This window comes from Sparus aurata, chromosome 6 (assembly GCF_900880675.1).
Source record: "Sparus aurata chromosome 6, fSpaAur1.1, whole genome shotgun sequence".
NCBI classification, from domain to species: Eukaryota; Metazoa; Chordata; class Actinopteri; order Spariformes; family Sparidae; genus Sparus; species Sparus aurata.
The window spans coordinates 37484758-37491517 of NC_044192.1; the positions used below are offsets into that span (position 1 = coordinate 37484758).

A 6760-nucleotide genomic window follows, 5' to 3' on the forward strand; every position below is an offset into this window, starting at 1 on the left:
GTCACATGAAGAGAAACAATTAGTCATCATTCAATCTACACTAAGTAAATTTAAAAATCAGAATGTGTTGCCATCCAGACACCTCATATTCCCCCCTTCAAGACCTGCTGGGTCTCGAAAAAAATCATACAAACACATTCACAATGATTTTTATCCTTGTCCAACTTCCTGTCGCCGTGCTTGTCTGTTTTCAACAAAGGGCTCTTCATCCAATCCTATTACTAAGTTTAGAGTCCTATTTTGAACTGAAATTTATGGAAAGCTAATTAATTTCTTATTAGTGTGGCGACACGAGGGCTATTACTACGTTATACACCAGATACCAACAACGCCACCTTGGGTTAGGGCCCAAGGACCCGTACTAAAGGTCAATTATTACCTTCAAAACGAAAAGGACACTCAGGTTCGTTCACTCAGGGAGGGAGAGAGAGACGGTGTTCAATGATCATATACAATATTTTATTTATTAAAAGGTAAGCACAAGATTGGCAATGCAACAGAAAGAAGGGAGCCCAACCAAAAAGGGGGACGTAGGCTGAGGCTTACCGGCTGGGAGAGGGGTTTGGTAGGGGAAGTGACATCCAAAAGAAAAAGGAGAACACCCCACGCACACAGCAAAACGTGACGTGCAAACAAAGAAAATCTTAAAAAGGGATCACACAGCACACAGGGGACCACCACCACCCAGGAGGACCACCACCACCACCACCGTCAGCCTTCAGCACTAAAGGGGAGAGGAAAACACGATTAAAAGGGCGCAAATTTAAGGACAAAATCTTTTATAATGCGTGCCCACACATGTAAATGATCAATTAATAAACTGAAAAGTGTTAAATTAGATTAATAAATCAAACAAACAAAAGAAACAAGTCTCTGGCCAGAGATATCAACTCAACAATTAACCAGTTTTAACAGTTTTAACTCAAATTGATCAAATTAACAACAGAAATTCAACCATTAAACAGGGAATAAATAAATAAACAATTAAACCAAACCTTGCCAGATTGCACTTAAGACACACACACACACACACACGCAGAATTACAGTTTTAGTGAGTGGCTGAGAGTTCTAGCAAACTCGTTGCATCCAGTACGAGTGACAGCCACACACACACGAAGCAGCACCGCACTTAGCAGCAGGAAACAGGCTGACCACCGGCGGCTGACTGGACCAGAGCCAGGCCGTCGGAGCAGCAGCAGCAAAGCAGCAGAACAGCGGCGAAGCAGCAGAACAGCGGCAGACAGCGGCGAAGCAGCAGTAGCAAGGTAGCAGAACAGCGGCGAAGCAGCAGAACAGCGGCAGACAGCGGCGAAGCAGCAGTAGCAAGGTAGCAGAACAGCGGCGAAGCAGCAGAACAGCGGCAGACAGCGGCGAAGCAGCGGTAGCAAGGTAGCAGCGGTAAAAGCCGTGATTAATCAGCTGTGCTCGCAGCTAACGTTAGCATTAGCTTAGCGTTAGCGTTTCAGTTCCAGCTATAAGTCAGAGTGCATTGGCATCCCTCCCAAAGAGGGAGAGGGGTGAAGAAACCAAACGTAGCAGGGAAGACAGCCACCATGCAGCACACAACCAGCAGACTGTTAGAAGGAGAGGAGCAGAAGAGGGGCTTAGCACCTGGCTACAGCAATAAATGGCAGAAGCATGTCATCACTCACCAATGCTCTGGTTGCAGCAATAAACAGCCCCTGACCGGTTGGCTCGACCGCGGTGAAGACGCCAAGTCTATTAGGGAACGACGGTTTTAATTAAATGAAACACGGACGAATATACAAAAAACAGCACGGCAATGTGCGCTTACCTGTGCTCGGGCGCTAGCGGCACATACGACGACCCGGAAGTAGGCGGGCCGAAAAGGCAGGAAGCGAGAGGTCAGGAGGGGGGACACGGCCTACTTTTATCCCCTTGGGAAGAGCAGTGATTGGCTAATAAGCCAGAGGGACCGTGATGCAGCCAAACTAAGTCTAATAAGGCAGTGGTGCCTCATACCACTACAGTCCACCCCCCCATTTTCATCGTCGACCCGACGATGCACTTAAGAAACTCAACTCTAAGACCATGGTCTAAAGAAAGCAGACACAGCACTTGACTGAACGGCTGAGGGCCCCGCCTGAGCAACCTCACTGGCAGGCCTGGGTAAGTGATGGAGGTTTGAGTGGTGTCCAGCGGTAGATCGGGTTGTCCGTCGCCTGACAGCTTCATCGTTCCCTGATTGAGGGACTGCCAAGGGGGCGGTGCTTAGAGAAGGGGACCGTGCCGTCGAGTGAACAGGAAGTGCTGAGGGTAAGGTTACTGCACGTAGCGCAGCGGTGTCGTTGCTCCCAGAAGAGGGAGAGACCGAAGAACCCAAAAGAGCAGGGTGCAATGGGACTGTTAAAGCAACGGGTGTCGCTGATGCAGGAGCCAGTTGGGCTTCTCCAGCAGAGTGATCAGCTGGTGGGAAAAGGGGGTCCCTTACCACAGCCATCAAGTCCTCATCGTCAGAGGAGCTCTCAGACACTGCCCGCCGGCCAAGTATGATGGGAAGAGGAGCAGGGTTGTCGCCTGAAGCAGCCATCCCAACTATGGCTTTAAGCAGTGTTCGATGTACCCGTTTGATTTTGGCAGGGTCGTCCTCTGGTGCAACTGTATACACTGCCCCATTGCCAGGGGGAGCTTTGATCACTCGATGCACCACAGGATTCCACTTATCCTGGATCTTATGCCGACCCTTCCAACCAAACTCCTTTAAAATCACTGACTGGCCCACCACCAGTGGTTCTGACCGGACAGACTGGTCATGGTTTTCCTTCCGGCGTTGGGCTGCCTCCTTCAGTCGGCCTCGGACGCCGTCAAAAGCCACATGTAACCGAGTCTGATGCTCCCGGTGATGACACTGTCCCATCAACAGGATCCTGCACTCTTCCCAGCAAGAAGTCAACAGGGAGCCTTGCCTCACGACCAAACATGAGGAAAAATGGCGATTCCCCAGTGGACTGATGCGGTGTGGTGTTATAGGCGTACAGTATCTGAGGTAGACAGGAGTGCCAGTCACGCTTCCTAGAGGGAGGCAAAGTGCGCAGCAAGTCATGAAGAGTGCGATTAAAACGCTCACACTGACCATTACCTGCCGGATGGTACGGTGTGGTGCGGGATTTTTCGATGTTATAGAGACCGCACAGCTGTCGAATGAGTGCACTTTCAAAGTTGCGACCCTGATCAGAATGAATGCGCGCTGGAACACCAAACTTGGAGAACCACTCCGTGACGAGCGCTTGTGCCACTGTAGAGGCACGCTGGTCACGAGTGGGAATGGCGAGTGTATATTTGCTGAACACATCCGTCAGCACAAGGACGTTCTCCAGCCCGTTATGGGTTGGTTCAAGCATTGTAAAATCCATTGCCAGGATTTCATTAGGCTCTGAAGCAAGCAGATGTCCCATGAAGCTACGAACGGGTGGCCCAGAGTCTTTAGCCACTTGGCACCGCTCACAAGTTTGACACCAACGCTTCACATCGGTTGACATCCCCGGCCAATGGCACCGCTGCCTGAGCAATTCCAAAGTCCTGCCCACCCCCTGGTGCCCATGATTTAGATGGACCTCCATAAGGACTTTGTCCCTCAAAGCAGCTGGCAAAAGCACCTGGAGAACTAGTTCTCCCCCGTCAGAGCGAGAGACTTGCCGGTACACCACTCCGGCCCGTTCAATCAATCGCTCCCACTGCTTGAGAAGCACCAAGGCTGGTGGAGATAACCGCTTACGATCGTCATGATTCGGGTATCGTTTCTGCTGCCAAAACACAAGGACTTCCTGGGTCACAGGATCAGCTCGCTGAAGTTCTCCAATGTCTGCAGGCAGATGCTGAGGCAGGGCCTGAACAGCAGCCTGACAGGCTGTAGGCCCACTGGCCTGGAGAGCCTGTTGCAAGGGCTGAGGAAGTGATGTGCCGGAGACGATGATCTCAAGGTCCGTGGTTCTGGGAGGATGCAAGCGCGACAGAGCATCCGCATTTGTGTTACTCTTGCCAGAGCGGTAACGGATCTCAAAGTCAAATGACGCAAGTTGGGCTGCCCAACGCTGCTCCAGGGCTCCAAGCTTAGCTGATGACAGATGGCTAAGCGGATTATTGTCTGTGAAGACAAGACATTTGTGGCCAAGCAGGTATTCTCGAAATTTATCAGTCATAGCCCATTTTAGCGCCAGAAACTCCAGCTTCATAGAGCTATAATTGACAGGGTTGCGTTCAGTCGGCCTTAAGCTACGACTGGCGAAGGCAATGGGCCGCACTTTTCCTTCTTGCTCTTGGGAGAGCACTGCGCCCAGGCCCCCATGGCTTGCGTCGACCTCCAAGATGAAAGGAAGGGAGAAGTCAGCGTATGCCAGCACGGGTGCGGTGGTAAGCCTAGATTTTAGAGCCTCAAAGCTCCGCTGATGTTCTCCTGTCCATTTTCCCACAACTGGTTCAGAGCGTCTGGACTTGGACCCCACAAGTTCAGCTACAGGGCGATGTAGAGGGGCAGCCAACTTGGCAAAGCCTTCCACAAAGCGACGATAGTAGCTTGCAAATCCGAGAAAGGACCGCAGCGCCAAGATGGTGGTGGGAGGCTGCCAGTTGGCTACCACCTCAAGCTTGCTCGGATCAGTGGAAACACCTTCGGCTGAAATAATGTGGCCCAAGTAACCCACCTCCTGTTGAAAAAAGGAGCACTTTGACAACTTGGCCTTCAGGCCCTCGTGTTGTAATCGCTGCAGTACCACTTCCAGTCTCTCAAGATGTTGTTGAAAGGTAGATGAAAAAACCACAATGTCATCCAGGTACAAGAGCAGCGACTGACATTGCTGATCTCCAAAAACACGCTGCATAAGTCGCTGGAAAGTGCTGGGTGCATTACACAACCCAAAGGGCATGCGATTCCACTCAAAAAGTCCGAAAGGAGTGCAAAACGCCGTCTTGGGTCGGTCGGCCTCCGCCACCGGGACCTGATTGTACCCACTGGCTAAATCCATAGTGGAAAACCAGCGGGCTCCGGTGAGTGCATCCAGTGACTCCTCGATCCGAGGAAGAGGAAATGCGTCTTTTCGGGTCCTGTGGTTAAGCTGCCGATAGTCTACGCACAAGCGCAGACTACCATCCTTCTTTTAACCAGCACGATCGGTGAAGCAAACGGACTGCAGCTTTCCCTGATGACCTGTGCACCTAGCAGCTGGTTAATGTGCTCCTTGACTACTTCGTACTCTGATGGCGGAATACGTCGATAGCGGTGACGGATGGGAGTGTCGTCAAGAAGCGGGATTTCATGTGCGATCAGGTTGGTGCACCCCAGGTCGCTGTCGTGAGTGGAAAAGACAGAAGCATATTTCCAAAGAAGGAGTCTGGCTTCCTTCTGTTCTTCAGCTGACAAAGCAGATAGATCAACCGCATCTATTTGGTCTTGCAGCGTAGGAACCACAGCCTGGGATGCAATGGTGGCCAGATAAGATGGAACCTCCTTAACACTGGAGGGTAAGCTCACCACACAAACCTCACGCAATGCACCGACCTCTGTACGAGGGTAAAGCAGCACATCAGATGTTCCAACGTTTACGACAGGTATATACACAGTACCTCCCTCCACTTGAACCAGTGCTGGAGACGCAAGCAGTCCAGCAGGGAGACCCCGATCCGAGGGCTCAAAGAGCACAGTAGTCCCAGAATGCTGTGCAGAACAGGTAGCTGGAACAAGCTGCATAGTGCCACCAAAGATACGGCAAGCTTTCTTGCCTCGCAGCTTAACCTTACCAACGGCATCAAAAGAGGAAGTCAGAGAGGCTTGATGGCATCTCTACAATGCCTGTACCACAGACTTTGGTGCTTCAGTGGCGGTGGGTAGCTTAAACAGGGCAGAGCCATGTTGCCCAAACAAGGTGCTGTAGCACCTTCGTAAAATGTTCATCCCCAAGACACCCGGGGCAGGAAGAGATGCATCAGCAGGAGGGTCCTTGACCACCAGTAGCCCACACCCTGGCAAAGTCCGACCACAGAGCTCGACTTCGAGTTCCAAGTAGCCAAGGTATGGGATGGGCAGTCCATTGGCGGCTTGAAGCTGAAGCCAATGGCAAGACTTAAGTTTCTCTTGGTCCCAAGTCTCAAAGTGTTGCCGGAAGAAGCTTTCTCGGACTGTGGACACCATGGACCCAGTGTCCACTAAACAAGGAACTGTTACTCCCCCCATAACCACATCCATGTGTGGACAAGTGCTGATTAGCTTAGCTTCTCTGCGATCCCCCCACATGACAGGTGAGCCAGCGGCAACTCCCCTCGAACTTTGGCTCCGCAGTTCGACGGGCGCTAGTTTCCCGAAGGCTGAGCTGGATCCAGCCGGGAGACTGGCCGCGAGGAAGCAGACACTGACTGTTGAGGAGGGGCACGCTCTCCTCTGCACTCCCTGGCAAAGTGGCCTGGCTGCTGACATCGCCGGCAGATGACCGGACCACGGTAAGAATGGTTACGCTGCTGATTGATCTGCAGCTGAGCAAAAGTTTCTGTGAGATGTTTAAGCTGTTGCTGTTGGAGCTTCAACATCTGTTTTACCTCCTGCAGCTCTGAAGCCTGGGGTGGACTAGCCACTAAAGAAGCAGTCTGGACGCCACACTGCAAGCCCATCAACGAAGGAACTGAGTGGCTTCGGCCGCGCACACCCCCTGGCAATCCCTCTCGCTCCCACCTAATTGCCTCTGCTCTAGCATCCAGCAGAGAGACGGTAGGCTGCCTGCGTACTAATTGTTTTAATTCTCGACGAAGGGA

At 51.8% G+C, this 6760-nt stretch overlaps 1 long non-coding RNA gene across 2 annotated transcripts; it reads right to left on the reverse strand.

Annotated features, from left to right (window-relative positions):
- Positions 1 to 437: 437 nt before the first annotated feature.
- Positions 438 to 1979, reverse strand: LOC115582792 (uncharacterized). Of its 2 annotated transcripts, none has more exons than XR_003984253.1 (3): positions 1797 to 1979; positions 1654 to 1720; positions 438 to 724 (listed from the first exon to the last, which is right to left on the reverse strand). It is a non-coding gene; the product is annotated as an uncharacterized LOC115582792 (long non-coding RNA). The 2 variants fall into 2 exon arrangements; XR_003984254.1 differs by lacking the exon at positions 438 to 724 and adding an exon at positions 1327 to 1575.
- Positions 1980 to 6760: the final 4781 nt, after the last annotated feature.